Source organism: Symphodus melops (assembly GCF_947650265.1).
Source record: "Symphodus melops genome assembly, chromosome: 3".
Lineage (NCBI taxonomy): Eukaryota > Metazoa > Chordata > Actinopteri > Labriformes > Labridae > Symphodus > Symphodus melops.
This window is the reverse complement of record NC_136693.1, coordinates 11764370-11782482: the sequence shown is the minus strand read 5'-3', so window position 1 is coordinate 11782482 and position 18113 is coordinate 11764370. Positions and strand designations below refer to the sequence as shown.

Genomic DNA, 18113 nt, shown 5'->3' with positions numbered 1-18113 from the left:
CCTGTTGTCCAAGACTCAACATTTTTATAGTATCACACACATGAATATGACAGACTGTTACTAAAGTTGTTTTGATTGATTTGTGTGTGATCTGTGTTTCTGCCTCCGTCATGCAGTTTTTATAAAGAATACTTTGATATAGAAACAGAGCTATCACCTTTCACATGGAATCAAGTTGAGGTGGCTTGATCTGCCTTTGAGAGACCGAGCGTTGGTCGAGCAGAAGTCTTGACTTTTTGGCTCCGAGGAGTAACATTTAATAATGTTTCAAACTAACAGGTAAAGAAAACGTGTAGAAATCCAGGACACATTCTGGTTATAGGGCTTTATTTAGACATTTCTTGATCCATTGTTTTTGACAGTTTTTGAACTGCTGTCTGTTTGTTATATCTTTCTCTTAGGAGACAAGAACTTGGGGAGCTCTGTGAATAGTTCAACCGGTGTGTAGATAGTGTGTAACATTACTTTAAATGTTTCTATTCAAAGACAAAGGCAGGGGAAATAAAATATCCTCTGTGTCAGTTATAAAGTATTAATCCAATTTCTACAGCATGCATCAGCTGGCTCTATTGTGAGGGATGTTTTGACATTATGAAAATTGTAAGGATGTTTTCTTTTTGAAGAGTAAAGGCTCATGCCACGCTATCTGGATTTAGACTGCATGACATGGCACAGCTTGACTCAACGTGTCTGCTTGGAACTAAGGATGAGCATTTTACAGTGATTACACAACACGAGTACTAGTATACCTTATCAACAAATTCTCAAGTATTCGCTCATTATATTTTTAACTAGTATTTTTACAGCGCCTGGTTGTAATGTGTTACAATCGCCAGGTGTTGGATTTAGTACATCTGAAAGCTGTTGGTTAACCGCCGTAAAATTGAAAAGTAAGAAAGCGTGAGTATTAAGTGACACAACTGAAGTGTTAAAGATTATGAGATATGATTAGAAGCTAATTTAGCATCTCATAACTTGAGAAATAATAGATTTTACTTATAATTTTTCAAAGTTCCTTAACTTAAAATTAACACAATTGCAAAGCTTAATCTATAGCCTTGTTAATGGTAATTTGTATTGGGTTAGCATCAAGCTAGAAAATCAAGATGTACCACTGGTTTATATTGATGCAACACAGTTAGGATACCGATGTTTGATCAGGTCGATCTGAGTGCTAATCTCATGGTTTGTATTGTCTGTGCTTTTTTAAAATTCTGTAATCATCAGCCCTTCTGTAACACTTGTGCATACAAGTGCATTATTGAATGGTATTCTAATACTTGCAATTGACTGACGCTGCAGCAGAACTCAAGGTAGAGAAAGAAGCTGTACCATTACAAAGTGAGTAGAATCAAATAGAGCCACCGTGCTGTGTAGCAAAGACGCATCAATCTCTTCTGACTGCCTGCTGGCTGGACTCAAATTATCTTCTCTGCTTTTGTGCATATCTAAATTGTCTTTCACATGCAGTTACATAATCTAAACATAGCAAGCCTTGATTGATTTTTCCTGGTGGGGTTTTGTGCATTTTGTTTGTGCTTCTTGGCTGAGATGGCCAAAGAATCTCAAATTTGACATGTTTGTTATCCAAGGAAAAAACATTTTTTTTTAACATTTATTTTCCCACATCAATAATACAACCCATGTTTTTGATCATTTGTCTCGCATATCAGTCAGAAATACAATCGTAAATTATCCATTGAATTTGTTTGGAATCAATAGTATTTGAGCTTGGCTTTGCAAAATGGATCGTTTACTGGTTTGTTTGCAACTTTAAATCTCTGTATTTATATCATTGTATTATTTAACAGATCATTTGTTGTTAGACCTTTTTAGATTTTCCTTTGTTTAAACACAGCCATCAAATACATTACTCTATTTTGAATGATGGTATAGGTTTTAGTAAAACTGAAACACACACACACACGCACACACACACACACACACACACACACACACACACACACACACACACACTCACACAGCATCTTATCCAGCTCTGCATCTCCTCCTCTCTGCCTGTCTGCTTCTGCTATGTTGACAAAATTAATCATTTAAAAGTAACGTAACTCACATTTAAAAAGTTTCTCTCACAATTCCATTATAACAACAGGTGATCTGAGTGACATCAAAAAAATGTTTTGCCTTGCAGTTAAGTTGCTGTTATAGTTATATTTTCTCTTTTTTGTGCTGATAAAAAAAAACAAACATGAAATTGTATTTTATGGTACTTCATGTGCAGAGTATATTCTGGCATACTCTTTTTTTCCTTCAAAATGTATGAGAAAGTAATATTGTTAAAACCACCAATGATTTGTTCAATGGTGTCCCAGTAAATCAATGAGGTGATGCAAAGCACCTCACTTTCTGGCTTTAGCATGTTAATGAGTACAAATCAGTTTAGCATTCTACTGAATCAGGTCACATTGGAAGGAAAGCAAGGTGGCTAAAAAGGGAGCTTGAGAGATAAAGAAAGCCTTCTCCACAGTGCTTGGTAAAAGAGAAAACCCATTCATAGCTGCATTAATCATAGTGGCATGAAAGAATCGCTCTGAGGCCACATCCAGAGAGAGACAGAGAGAGAGAAGCATTGAAACAGTCTGATTCACAAACTGGCGCTGTCTGAATGACATCAGTCTGCTTTCCCTCCACAGTTCTATCCTCTGTGATCTTTCTCAGTTTAATTAAAGAATCTGATAAACGTACCTATTAGCTTTATTTTTTAGTAACTTTTCCCTTCCTTGACGTGTTAAACAACTTAATTCCTCATTAAAATGAAGTTACAATTTAGAACCAGGAGGTAAAAGTTCAACGATCACGATAATGTTTGATAGCGTTTGTGGTAAATCAGCATTTATTAAATCAATGATGACCTCCTTAAGATCCCTTACTGACTCAAGTTAAGATCTGAACATTGGTAGTCACGAAATATTCAAAGAGCTAACACAAAGTGAATGTGTTGGGCAGCTGTTCCTCACAATGCAGAACTGCCCCCTAACACAGGGTTTAAACAAAACGTATTCATACAAATGAATACACAGCCTTGATATGCTGACGTTTATGATGTGCCATTGTTTATTTGATCATCTGTTTCTTAAGATACATAACGATTTTTAAAGGTCATGCAGTTGTATTGTTGTTGTTTTTGTTTGAATTTGTACCTGTTCCTGTATGCATGGCCTAATTGTATCCAGGTACCGCCTTCTGTTTTGTAAATCATGGTCTTCCCCTGCCTGGGAGGTATGCTGTCACTTATGACATTACTTATGCTTAAGGTGCATTCAACAAGCCAGCTCATTAGCTAGCACATTCGTTTGAGGAGCAGCATGATATTACCATATAGATGTGCAGAGAGCCTCACCTGCTGCTGTCACTGTGGGGCTGTGCAGACAGATTCACATCTGGTAAATTTATTTTCTCAACAGTGAGAGATTGCTTCAGTTCAAAGTAACAATGTCAGCTATAGATGCAGAGGTAAATGTATTTCCATATAAAATGCAGCGAGTTGTTGTTGTTGAAGTGTGGCAAATGTGAGTCAGTCTGAATCTCGAATTGCTTTGGGGCGCCAGTCTCTAACTCATTATTGCTATAGCCAGACAAGTTAGTTGATTGACAGCAAAGATGAGTGTTCATCATTTGTGTGATAAAGTTAATAGAAGACACACCAGATGGTTGTTTTATCTACTGTGTGAGACTTGCTTAGCAAGAAACTTGAAAAGAAAAAGAAAGGGCGAAAAAGTGCAAGAATGATTTCTTCAACTTTTTCTTCTGGCTTAATTAAAGCAGAAATATGTGTGTGCTATGGTAATGAGTTTCTCTCCAGTTGAATCAGACTGTAATATGTAATATTGTCCAAGTTTATCTCCATATAATTTTTATTACAGTCCCACATAGAGATTGTCCCAGACATAGTTTCAAGTTATACGTTATTTATTTTTTACATTCATTTACTAGAAAAACCTATTTTAGTCAGCTAGTTAGTGAAAGTATGTATAGCGAGGCTTACAGTACTCGAAGCCTCACTGTAGAGCAATAATTTGGCACGTTTTCTTGATCTTGTGTTTAAACTGGTTTTAATAACTGGGTCTGATTTTTAGAGTGTTTGATGTAACTAAAGGCTGGTTCACACGGCTGGATAATCCGGCCGATTCCGATAATCTTAAGGACGCCCCGATCATCATGAAATAATCTTATAAAATAATCCTGCCGTGTGTGGTGTGTTAAGACTGCTCTCGTCTGATCGGAAGAATGTCGGGACCACTCCGATCTGAAATCGGGGATATTCAACATGTTGAATTTTTTTGGCCGATTTCTCATCGTGTGTGGTTTCCCCCGAGGGGAAAACAATCACAAGCCTGTTGACTGTGACGCGGAGCCAATCAGATAGCGAGGTGACGTAGAGGCGAGGAAACTCCGGGAGCAAAACAACAACAACTCACCTCCATATCATCATATACAAGTCATATACAAGTACATATCATGCTTCCGTAGCCTCCACTCCTTTGACCAACACCTCTTTTTAAAAACTCCTTTTTTTTTAAAGATAAAAACAGCACAGACGATCCCTATTGCATCCTCTTGGTCAATTTGTTAACTATTGAATCACGCTTAATCTCGAGAGGTTTGCGAGATTTCCCGTCTGATCGAGGGACGTTCGCGAGTGAAATCGGTTGGTGTGTGGTGTGTTGATGTTGCCGTGTGGCCGCACACCACACACTGTACGACCTAAACTGTAAAACCTCTGATTATTTATCGCCATGTGTGGTCTCTAAGGTTTAGGAAATCGGTCGACAATTTTAAATTCCTGCCATGTGAACCCTTTAGACATCTGTGCCTCGATAGCAAATATCTTACTGTGCTTTGGACCACACGTTAGTTTGATACAGAGAAAAGGTGGTAAGTTGGAGATTGCTTATGAGACCGTTGGGCTGGGAATCTATGTCTTTCTCACAATTGGATTTTGATTTTTGGGGTCACGATTCAATTCAGAATTAATATCTTAGGATCTACTCCAGTCATCTGAAGAATGGCTGAATTTCTTGCTTCTCCATTTGCCTTAGCACTTAGCATGGAGTTATTGATTAGGCCAAACATTTTTTCGGATGTTATGAATCTATTTAAAGTCTCACAAGATAAGAGGGGCGGCAGTAGCTCAGTCTGTAGGGGCTTGGGTTGGGAACCGGAGGGTTGCTGGTTGCAGACTAAAATATGGATGTTGGTCTGGAGAGGTGCCAGACCACTTCTCGAGCACTGCTGAGGTGCCCTTGAGCAAGGCAAGGCCACCAGCACGGAGCGCTTCTAGTGGGGGCAGCTGCCACACTCTGACATCTCTCCAGTAATGCATGTTCCCAGGTCCTGCTTGTGCATGTGTGTGTGGGATTAATAAAGTATACAATTTAAAAAAACACAAGAATCTCTATTTTTACATAAATGAATTTTACCCCACCTCAATAAGGCAGTGGCTGACATGTAGTCATCCCTCTGTCCTGTCTGTTTGTTCTTTGTGTTCTGGTGTAGATTGTAGAAAAAAAGTGACATCTCAGAACTTCAGAAACGCATCAAAAAACAAACACAGCAAAGGCCTTTGTACCTCCACCCCAAAATGTTTACAGCCATCATCATTGCTGTTACTGACCCAACTCACGCGTTACATCACTTGTAGCAGGAATGATCATGTAACATTAAACAGTGTCACAGAGCAGCTTTAGAGAATGTCCTATCTATTTCTGCTTTTGTTCTGTTGTTTTCTGATCTCAGGATATGATGGAGGATGGGACGGTGTATTTCTAGGGCAACTTTATTAGTGACAAATTTCTAAACCAGTCAAAGGAAATGTTCTTATTACATGTAGTCCATCTCTCATTTTGGTATATTGATTGGGTATTCAACTTTGGATAAACAAGCAAATGAAAAAAATGCACATATGAAAAATCATCATTCGCCATTACTAGATTTCCCCAAATCCATGTGTATGTATGGAAAACACAGATGCCTCTTAAAAAAGCATCCAGACTTCAAAACGACACACCCTTTTAGAAACCCACACCTTACTGAGGGTTACATCAGTGTTAACAAAATAGTGTTGTCTTTTATTAGTCTGTGTACGTCAAGGGTTGTAAATCAATTAGGGAGTGACAGAAGCTTGACTCAGCTGTTTTATTCTGAGCTTAATCATTTATAAACACATCGATCAGGGATTGGGCCTTTAGGGTGTACATGCACTTTATAATGCAGAGGAAACCAGATCGACTCATTGCCCTAAACAACATACAATATGTTTCTAAATAAAGACTTTCACTTTCCAACATTTTTAACTCCATTTTTTTTTAAAGTTTAAGAGAAAAGAAGTTTTGGGTGAGCCATGCAGACGTCTTCTCAGATTCAGAAACACAAACAGACGAGAGTAAGCGTATTGTACACTGTATTTCATTAATTGCACAGCAAACGCACTGCAACAAAGGCTTTTTCCTTCCTTGTGATCCAGCTTGTGAAGGCATTTCAAAAGGTCAAAATTAAAGGTTCCCCACCTCAGCAGTAAGCTCAGAAACTGTCTGTTCATCTGGTGTTACATGCTGAAATTGGAACGGTCCATTCTGACCTCTTAGCTTTAGGTGAGCTGAACTCAGTCCATGAATACTAATGAGAGAATGACAAAAGGTGGGTTTTGAACTGAATACAAAATAAATGTTTTGTGGCTGTTAACAGTATTACTTAAAAATGAATATTATGTACACAATGTAATGTCCCATATTATTTGAAGATACTGAAAGAGTATAATTGGATTAATGCCCAAGTTGCATTGTATGTGTTTTGTTTTCCTTTCACATTTAAAGCTAAAGAGCACCAAGAGCAGAGCTGCAGGTAAAGACACCCCATCTGGACTGTTTACAACCAGCAGCTTGTTTATCTCTTCTGAGCCTTCGAGCCATCTCATTTCATCCTCTGTTCCCTCTCTGAGTGCCTGAGGTCTGTGATTCAGAGAAGGGAGCTTAGTTATTGCTTTGGGACAGGAGGTCAAGACAGCATGGCAGTGAGCAACCTTGTAAAAATGTTGACAGGGTGTAAAATGCCAGAGAACAGCTTATGCAGGGTTTTGGAGTGAACAGGGTACTGTAAGCCTCCGCCTGTCATGACAGAGGAGGGTGGGAGAATGGAGATCAATGTTCATAGATTTCCTGCTGGGGAAGTGTAGGCGTGCAGAAAAGTGTGTTGTGTATCTGTCAGTGTGGTTATGCATGTTTTTATCTGTGTGTATGTGTGCACGCGTGTGCATAGTGATTCCCATCAAAAAGCCTTTCTTTTGTAAGGTTCAGGCCTTGTTATATTGCATTGTAATCCTTGCTGAGACTGTTTCTACACGTTTTCATACAATACCATTATCTCAATAATCTGCCTTATATAATGTTATTGTCCCGTTCTTTATCGTTTACACATTTTAAATCTATTCTAAGCAGATGTTTGGTACGCCAATTTACTGGGGGGGGGGTTTTATGTTTTAACAGTTTGTAATTTCTTTTTCATTTCCTTCTTTTTTTGATACCCTGAAGGGTGTTTGAATCAAAAAAAAGTCTCCGGTGTTGAAAATAAATAAAAACTGCAGTTCTCTGAGTGTTCCTTTAAGACTGCCTGCAAAACCCCTGAAATCTACTGCACATACACAACAATTCTCCAGCAGAAATAAGTATGCTTAAATCCTAACACTGTACATAAGGATAAGTTATTCATATTAAGGGGTGCGGCTGATCTGACTGACAGGCCGGTCAGTGTATCCATTTATCAGGAGGTTTAAGGCCCGCTACAGCTCTTTCCTCGTTATAAGGTTCATCAAAAGTCCACTTCAGAAAGCAATGTGGGAGGTCACTGAGACCAGATTAATTCTTTCCATGTCTATGGTGTGAAAGTTTGACATATTACGGTTGGGGGAAAGGTCTGTTAAATTTCTCTCTGTAGTCATTAAATAAATGACCTTGTCCCTCTCGTCTCTTAGTTAAATGGTTGCGGCCAACAATTAGAGTGCAATCAGCTCTTGAATACTGTAATTAGTCAGCAATAATCTATGACATCGGTAGCAGGATAATCGAGGTAGGAAAAGGAAGCAATGCTAACAGTTGAGAATAAAGACTGTGTATTCAGCATCAAGAACTAGGCCAATAGAAACAGTATAACAAAACATTTTTACAATGTTAACTTCATGGTGAAAAGATGATACTGGAAACTGGGCCAAATGCCAGCCTTAGATGTCTAGATTGCAGCAGACTCAAGTGTCTATGTTTTTGGGGGGTTTATTGTAATTGTGGTCTGTTGAGTGTTTTGTCTCAAACACTGTATAGCTGCAGTGTGCTGCAGCCTGAGTAGGATCTGTGGGACCAATTCAAGCCTCCAGGCATTATTCAGGAGGAGGTGAGCCAATGTGAGCTACAGCAGTGGTTAGATGGGAGATATACTGTCATTAAAATCTCTTCACTCCACACAATGTTTTTAAATTTACTTTCCCATGTGAAATATAAGATTTGGTCCTACACCTGAATATCTAGTGGTAATTAAGATAATAATGACATTTGAATAAGATGGAATCATATCATTCCTTTTTTAGTTTTAGGCCACAAATTATTAAAGATGGAAGTGTCAAAGTTAAAACTGTCTGCGCTCTGCTTTTATCATTGTATTATGCTCTTCTGTTTCTTCCTTTCTGACTTTGTTGTACCCTGACAGGGATTCCACAAGACTTGATCAGCAGCATCTAAAAGACCACTTTGTGTCTCCCTTTATTCCCCTTCTCCAACATTTGGCAAGATAAAAAATCTATGCCAAGAAGTCAACATCATATACTGCATAAGATTTAAACCACAGGTTTTCAAGCACATTTTTAATGTCTCTTGCATCAGAAATCTTTTCAAGTTAAAGTGCTATTGTAATAATAGCAATAGCAGGTACACTGTTCTATGATTGGGGACTATCTTTACCACAGTGTGTTATAGTACATGGTACAATTGAAGGTACTGCGGTACAATGTAAACCAATTTGAGGTTTTGGTTTGTTACAAACCACAGATAAGCAAACCTACGGATTGGTTACTTCTACTCGATGTTTTGGTGCCACAAGACTGTTTGGCATTCAGCATCTTACACCTTCTACCCCCTCCTAACTTCGCCACTTGGCCCCACTGGCTGTCTTAAAAGAGCTATTATACTGAAACCAGCAGTATGCTGCTGGTGTGATACCTGTTTGATCTGATCCCACCGCTGTGAGGGGACAGCGACTTGAGGCTGTCATAGGGGGGCTCAGGTTGTGAGGATAGGATGTGACATGTGGCCTGAGCTTTGTGGCAGATGGTCGAAGAAAAAAAAAAGCTATAAGGGAGAATAAAGTTCAGCGAAAGCAGAGGTTTCATGTGGTTTTCTCCAACTCCTGCCCTGAAATATTTTTTGGGCCACTCTGCTGTAGGCACACTTCTGTCACAAAAAATGCACCCTTTATTTATTTGTTTACCTATATTATTGCAAGTTATATACGAATACTGCTGTAATTAACGTATTGTCTAAGCCTTTGATATAATAAACTTTAACTTCATTTTCATTTTCTTCATACTCCTTTATTGTTTTCCTATTATTTTCCATTTGTCAATATAATATCCCAAACGTTTCTGTATAACGTCCTGTATAAAGATATAATTTATTCTACGGCTAATCTGTTTCAGGAAATTTACAGGATTTGAGGAGCCTGTTTTCCTTCCTTTGGTAAAACAATTGTTAAGACCTGTAATGATTTGGATGATCTTTAAAAATAAAATGAGAAATTTTCCACAAATCTAAACCCTTGGACACCTGTTCAACCTGTTAATTGTGTTTTGTGTGTTGTGTAATCTGATGTAAAGCGTCTTTGGGTCACCTAAAAGGTGCTGTACAAATTCAAGATATTATTATTAGTGTCACTTTTTTATCTTTTTGCCAGACATTTATTCTAAAATGTTCAACCTTTATTCACTTATTACACATTTCTCATTGGGGTTAGCTGTCTTGACTTTTAATTAGGTCACACATTGATGCACATGTGCCTATTCTCCTCATGGTCCCTTGTACCCTCCACAGTGGAGAGTAATCAAAGTTCAATCTTCATGCAGAACCGTCTTTTATGTGGGTTGTCAGTTTGACGCTCTCTCTCTCTCCTTTTGTTTTTTTAGGTCATTGCCTGGAGCAAACAGTAGAGCTGCTCTGCCTACCTACAGATACCAGTAAGTTAGCTTCACTGTGCTTTGACTGGTTTTTACATGATAATGTACTGCTGAGTGTGGGAGGCATTCGTGCCACATCAAAACCAGCGACAGTTCTTCAACATTTTAGAGACAGTTCAGAGTTGCAAAAAGTATTTGATAACACTTTTTAGATGACCTTTGACCAATCTTGCGTGTTGCTGGTGCGCTCAAACTTGTTGATGGGCATTGACGGGTCAGACACAGCCACCTCTGAGCCCTGGGGAGCTCCTTGCCTGGCTGTCCTCTGAGTCATATCCTTCTTTTGTAGAAAAAAACACTAAAGGGAGGAAATGAGGAGAGGAATAAAAACACATCTAAGGAGAGCATTGTGCAGTTTTATATGATGAGATGAATTTGTCCAGGTGGCAAGATGGCAATTGGTAATTTTAGTTGCAGTGAAGCTTATACATGTAATGTTATGTTTTTAAATGTTGTGTGTGTAATGCAAAAACAACTCCTCTTTGAAGAACATCATATGCAGTGAACTCGGAGCAGCAATAGAAGGTCCATATTTGATATGTGATGTTGCCTGAAGTGGATCATTTCAGGAGGGATGTAACGGCAGGGATATTTCCCTATACCTGCAGAGTCTGTCTGCAGGTAGAGTGCAGATTGTCTGCTAATTTTTCGATGTGAAGTAGGATTTTTACACTGATTTTAAAAAATCTGAGTGCCCGCCCATGTATTGTCTACTGTGTGGGAAACGCTGCTTTCGACAACTATGCCATATTTGTGAATCTACTGCTGGTGTGTTATTTGAGTTTCTATGGAATCAGGTTTCAAAATATACAGATGTCAACAATATCCTCACTGTCATCAAGTCTATAATCAAAATCCTTGTGATTGAGGCAAAGGGCGAGAAGTACGGACAGAAAAAAAATCTAAGGAGAAAGGGAGGAAGCATGCAGCTTGTTTGCTGATGGAGGAGGACTCAGAGCATCATGGGACAAGCCCACTGAAGACATACTGTACAGGGGTGGAGACGGGATGAAAGAAAACAACAGTTGAGCAGTCCAAAGTGTTGTGAGCCTCCCAACACTGCCTCCCGTCATCATTTATTAATAATCTGCTAGAATATTCATCCTCTCTGGTACAGCTCCGTCCTCCAAAAGAGAGAGAGAGAATAAAAGAGCTCTGTCTCAGACTGACACTCAAGTGTGTATCACAGACTCTGGAGTCACTCGAATATCATACTTCATCAGCTAACTTCCATATGTCTACTTATTTCATATTTATTGTTCATTTTGAAACCAACCTTTTTTTCTGAGAGGAGATGATACATAAAGGACAGAGCTGTTCATTTTAGGGTTTTGGACTGTGACAGCCGAGTCTGAACGGAGCTCTGACTTCAGAACCATAACTCACTCTTTTTGGGTGTGTAATCAGCCTCAAAATAGTTCTCCACCCGTCTGCATGTCACTGATATGGGAAATCCATGGCTGTTATGATTCATTCAGGGACCTTCAGTGCTAGACAAGTTTTCGGGAGATTGCTGCATTTGAATTTTCAGACATCCAGTGGTGTGCAGTGATGTGTGCTCAGTCTGCCGGCTGCTACGCTTCACTAATTTTGATTAAATCCTTTGAAGATGGAGACAAGGACAAAGAATCTGGCAATGCCAAAACTTATTATAAATCATCAAAAGCCAGAGCAGCTCAATTAATGTGTACATTGAGTCTGTGATACCACACTGAGAATGTACTGATAGCTAACCCCAGAGTCAGGGGGTAAAATGATGCCAGCCTATGAAGTCAGGCTCATCTATTATCACATATGCTGGAAACTACAGTATGTGAGCAATCATTTGAACTGTATTTCCCTCGCTTCTTCTCTCTTCTGCCCTCCTTGGAGATTGCAATTATCTGAGAACTTAAAGGAATCCACAGCCAGTATTTGGAAGTGATTGTGTGTCCTTATCGGCATCATAATGTAGCATGAAAATTCAATTTCTGAACACAATTTAGTAAAATGTGAAACCCCACTGAGGTTTCCATGAATGCATGAAGTTGCCTGGGAAAACAAACAAAATTCACAAGCAAACAACAAAATGCACAAAATAACATGTTAAGACAGAAAAAGGTTTAACCAATCATTTTCACACTAAGACCCCACATTGCAAGTAGCAACTCTTTGTCTCAAATGAGGTTGGCTGATAGTAATTGCGGCTACATTACTATCTCTTGATGCAGCATATACTTTATGTATATATATATATATATATATATATATATATATATATATATATATATATATATGTGTTCTTGTTCCTTTTTTTTTCCTGTGCACGCTCAATATGCACTTAAAATAATGCACTTTGAGAATAGGCCCCATAGAATTACTGTGGAAATGTGAAACCTGTCAGGAATCAAAGACAAAGGATGATAAAATGGACAATCAGAGTATATTAACTTCCTTAAGTTTGTTGTCAGATATCTTGTAAAGTAGTGATGCTTCCTTCCAAAATGAAATGAAATATAACCTATTACCAAACTACATTGGCGACTGTGGATAAGATAAGTTCAGCTTAGCAATGATGTTTGCAGGGGGTTCTATTTTGTAAAATAATGGCACTGCGTCTTGTTAACTTGTAGGTAGAAAAGATAAGGTAAGAGGACTGGGTCAATGTTGACTTCTTGTAATTCAGGGTGGAGCTAACAAAAAAATCAGCAGGTGATTCTACTGTTGAAAGACTGTCTTTTTATCCATCATACCGCCCCTTAATACCGTAATACGATGGGGAAGGCTCATCGTTTAGTATAGCAGAGTGAAGAGACACAGATTCTGAGTGCTGTGATGTAAGGGGATTCAAATGAGAGCTGCAATAATCCAGATTTTTGTCATCATGGGATCAGTGCTGCTCTTGGCTCTGTTTGGTCAAGCAGCTCTGCTAAGCCTAATCAGACCCTTCTCTGTCCTTGCTGTCTCTTATGATCTCTGGCTACATCCCAGCGGAAAGAGAAATTAGTCCTTAGACTGACTTAGGCAGTGTATCTACAAGCTGTCATCTTTGGCATTGATTCATTTCACCTTAATGAGTCATTTGTATGTACTGATGGGGCGACATGGTCATTAAATAATCCTCCCTCCATTTACACTTAAAGTTAGGTTACATTGTATACATAATTTATCAAATTTATTTGTAATTGGATCAAAAATACATGGCGACTTAAATATTTTGTTTGCATTTACGTCAAGTCAATTTTGTGTGAATAGCTTTAAAATCCCAGCTTTAAAATCCTGAGTGTGAGAGAGGGATTTTAAGCGCCGACAATATATCATTAGACTTTCTTCTGGATGATGACTAATGCAAAAACTCAAAACAGCAGATTAAACTGGAAATAATGCGTCAAAGTCTTCAGAAGAGGGAGCCAGTGTTTGCAGACATTTATTTATTCATTTATTTATTTTTATTTATTAAACATGTTAAAATACAAGCAGATAAGAAGTATACGCAATAAAAAAGGGAGAAACCAAAACAGTTGCAGTGAAACTTATATCTGCAATGTTTAGTGAAGGTGAAGCCATCATCATGATTTCTATTGATTTAGTTGCATTTCTATTATTGTTCTGCACAAATGAGAGTTAAAAGTAGTTTAAGGATATTGTAATTAATTGTATGAACTCAGAAAAATCTTGCCTCTGAGTTCCATTTTATTATTGTTGCACTTTTTTCCATCCATAAGCCAGAGAGCAAAAAACATGTAAGTCTCATTACTTAAAGGCAAGAAATCATCAAATATTGCAGTTAAATACATCGTTTATTTAAGTTAGTGTATTTGCTTCATGACAATGATACAAAAACATTCTCCTGAATTTAAACTTCTATTTAACTTTACATTTGTTGAATATTGTACACACTGTACATTTCTGTAAAAAATCAAGAGGAAATTAGTTGCTATGTTATGATATTAATTGATAGACAAAAAAAAGCACACTTTTCCAGAAGTAAAGAAAGACTCAAATCTGAACGATACGTGTTCTTTCACCTTGTCTCGGTATAAAACTGATCAGGAGGCAGCCTCATTACCAAGAGCACAGCTTCCACTGAGCACTGTCAGACAGATTTCCCCAAAGAAATCTAGGTTTAGCAATCCGTAATCTTAAAATAGATGAGAATCATACATTATTACACAGCAGGCCTGCCTTCTCTCTGTCAAACTGCACTTGCGTCTGTGATATTGTCTTCTTGTTTTCTTCAACCTTCCACATCTAAAAGATTCCCCAGCTTCATTAGCATAGCTTTATAGTTGATATGAAGAGACTCACAGATGGCTTTGCTTTCTCTCCCTCTCAAAAGTAAATGCACTTAAAAAGAAAACCGTTGAAGATTATGCAACACACATGACTAAGTATTGTCGTGTTTTGATGCAAGTGTATTAAAGAAAAGTTGAGGCCAATACACAGAGCTGCTTTTGCAACATGAGGGCATGGGTTGTGTTTGTGAGGAGAGGTGGGCAGATTTCAATCTTACAGCCTGACTCAGTGCCTTTCCCTTGGGTTCAGTAAAGCATCAAAGATCCTGGGAGGTGTGACACCCCCTCCTGAACCTGCCAGTGCTTCTACAGGATTGATGTGACAATTTCACACATATGTGCACACACACGCACATACCACATTGAGGCAGTTAGATGCTGTTGCTTCACATTATACAGGTCCCAGAGAGAAATACACTCACATGTCTGTCATGCACAGCCGGATGACGTTGCAACATGGTATAGGACTGATAACCAAGCCAGAGCCTCTTTGTGTCCATCTGTCTTTTGTTCTCGTATTAGATGTGGCGCTTCTTCTTCTGTGTGGTCGAGCAGGCGCTGTTTGTGTGGTTAATCCACAGCCCGTCAGCTGGCCAGCGGTGATACTGAAACCAAACAAAAAATACTCACTCAAAGCTTTGCACAGTGCAATACTCTGGTGTGGTGTCTCAGGATGTGCAAACATGTGCAGGTCAGTCTTGCAAATCACATCACTGCAAAGCACAGATGAGTCAAACGTTCAACCGTATTGTATTTGTCAAGGACACAGGAACATTGCATCCATTAAAAAATCTAAAAACAGGCTTTGTTTTCAATTTACAGTTTATAATAGTCGCCACTTTGGTTTGTTGTTTTCAAGGCTTTTTAGTCACAATGCATTTACCCTAACATGTGAAAACATAGGCAAGCAAAGGCTGATGGAGTGTGTGCCTCAGTGTGTGTTTGTGTGACGGGAAACCTGATGAATATTTTCCTCCTGTTTTCCCCGAGGGCTTGCGTGATTGACCAAACCCAGAAGTTATTTCATGTGCCTGCCTCCAAACTGCATTAGCAGGCTGGTCGTTACCTTGCTGCCTGTCTGTCTCTAAACAAGATAAGGGGAAATTTCCCAGTCCAATATTGCGTGCTCTGTTCAGCGCTGTCACTGAATACAATGACCGTCACTGACTTCAATGAATATTATCATTTTTTCCAAGCATTCTGTCAATGTGGAAGACAGCTCTGTGGGAGTGGAGGTAAAGTCTGTTTTTGCTCTGGTCTCGCAGCTACAGAAGGAAAGAAGACGGAGGAGAGGGCGTTGCGCTGGCCTGAATCACATATCTCTCAACCTGATATTCCTTTTTAACCAAATATATATTATCTGTCGGCTGGGCCAGGCTGTAGGCAAACAGGAAATTATTTATTGTATTAAAAGCACTTTCTCCACAGAGAGCAGAAAGGGAAGGTCCCAAGTCCCTTTTGGTGCCTATGTGTGCACGTACTTCGTCTGTGAAATAACTGTGCTGTTGATTAAAAGTTGACAAAGAACGAGGATTCGAGTGATGGAGAGAGGTCAGAGAGAAAGAGGATTGTGAAGGATTTCTAACTGAAGGATCAGGTGGACCATTGTGTCAGCCAGGGAGCAATTCGCAGCTTCATCTCTCCGAACGTTAACTTGACAGTTCAGGGGGAATTATTGACCACACTGTTATTGACCATTCTGCTCCCTGGCTGTTTGTTGAGGTCACTCTGTGATTCTTCTTAATGTGTAAATACTTGAAAGACTGATAGAAAATCTCACTGGAAGTCAGAAAATTCTATTAAAATTAGTCAAGAAAAAGGTGTGCCAAAAATAACAACTTCAACTTGTAAGTGTTTCTCAAATACTCAGGAGGATAACGCTGAAAAAGAAGTATAACCGCAAAACATTTCTACTGACCAGTAACAACACACAAGATTAAGGTTTGGGTTATTTAAGTAGTGGTTACAGTGTTTCTCTACCATCACTTGTACCCAAATAATACTGAAATGGGGAATGTACAAGACTTAACATGCACCAACAATGTAAAGATTTTTAATAAATGGTATAGCAAGAAATCCATAATAGTTCTGAACTGACTGAAAATAGCCTGTTTGTCAACTTTGTCAAATATGTTTCTGCAAAAATATTAAGTGCACTGAAGCCTCTGATATAACTTTGTGTTTTAGTTTTTGTCACGGTATGACTACAATTCCTCCTTATAACAAATAAAAGGTTAATTCGTATTATTTTTGGGTGCAGCAAGACCTAGTACACTAAAATATAGTAAACCTAGAATCTTCTTTTTGATGATAGAATAAGTACTTACTCAAAATATGTGGAAACAAGGTCATGGTAATCCTGCACTTGTCTGTACTTCGACTCAGTCTGGGGACAAAAACTATCCCATTCAAACAAATATTAAAAAGTAGTATTTTTCTTCCCCTGAATGTTTTTTCATTCATATTTCAGAAGACTGAACAAATGGCTATACAGTTTTTAATTAGCGTCATTTCAATAGTCTATTATCTCCTTCGCTTTTTATTGGAAAAAGGATAAATACCAATTTATTTCTCTGTCAGGTTTAAGCTTGTTTGGGAGAGGGATGTGGGAGGATTTCTCATTGAATAAAATAATGTTTTGTTCTTGTGTTTGCGGTGGTGGAGGTCTCAACAATGTGTGGTGCTAAGACTGCCTCTGTTGTTTTACACAGTTATATTAAAATTAAGAATGCATAAGCTTTCCGTACCTCTCACATCCATTTAAACTCTCATCAGTAACCAAACCCAGTTGACAGCTTCGATTAAACCCTGTGAAATCGCTCCAGTATCCTTCTCCCTCTTGGGCCCTTTAGCTGTTTTTAGCTAGTAGGGCTTGACGCCAAGAAAGCTTTAGGGAGTGTTTCATGTTCCCTCTAAAAATGTGGGCCAACTAAACCCCAGGTACCACCTGGCCCGCATCAGAGCCGACACACTGATGATTGTGTTCTAGGTGATGCTTTGCTCTGGTCAAGTATTAGTGCTCACATGCAACAAGTTTAAAAAGCAAGAAAAATGTGCATTACTCTCCTGTTGTAAATATTATCAGACTTGTTTTTTTATGAAGCTGAGGATGCAAATTCCTCCTCCAATTTGTTGTTTCCTTTAATTGTTTAACAAACCGTTGATTCCATTTTCAAATCACGTGGATGTGGTTGATGCTTGATGCTTGGAGCTGAAAATGTGGTCCATTGATACTTGCCCACTCAAAAAAGAAACATATCCATCTGGTGGATTCATAGTGCCTTCATTTTTCTTGAGGGGCAAATTTACCCAACTGAGGTCAAACAAAATGAGAAGCTGTGTCTTATGTTTCCAAAACCTAAAAAAAAAAAAAGGTTAGATTAGCACAGTAACGTTGTTTGAGTAGTGTGGGCAAGCGTGTGTGTTTGCTCTCTTGAATGGGTGATTTGATGATTGGCTGAGACAGTCCTCTGAGAGACTGTGCTGGAAAACAAAGAGTTGCTATGGTAACAGTCAAGGGTGAAGGAGGAGGGTGTGTCTGTGGTGTGCTTGGAAGTGGCGAGATGGACATTGGCAGGCAGAATGGCGGAGGAGGGAGCGATGCGTTC

At 38.8% G+C, this 18113-nt stretch overlaps 1 protein-coding gene across 2 annotated transcripts in view; it reads left to right on the top strand.

Moving 5' to 3' along the window:
* The window catches only part of apba2b (amyloid beta (A4) precursor protein-binding, family A, member 2b), a 52680-nt gene that overhangs the window by 4846 nt on the left and 29721 nt on the right, over positions 1-18113 (top strand). For both annotated transcript variants that reach the window (XM_079339464.1, XM_079339465.1), the window contains exon 2: positions 10181-10231. The gene's annotated coding sequence lies outside the window, so the exon portion shown is untranslated. The remainder of the gene's footprint in view (positions 1-10180; positions 10232-18113) is intronic.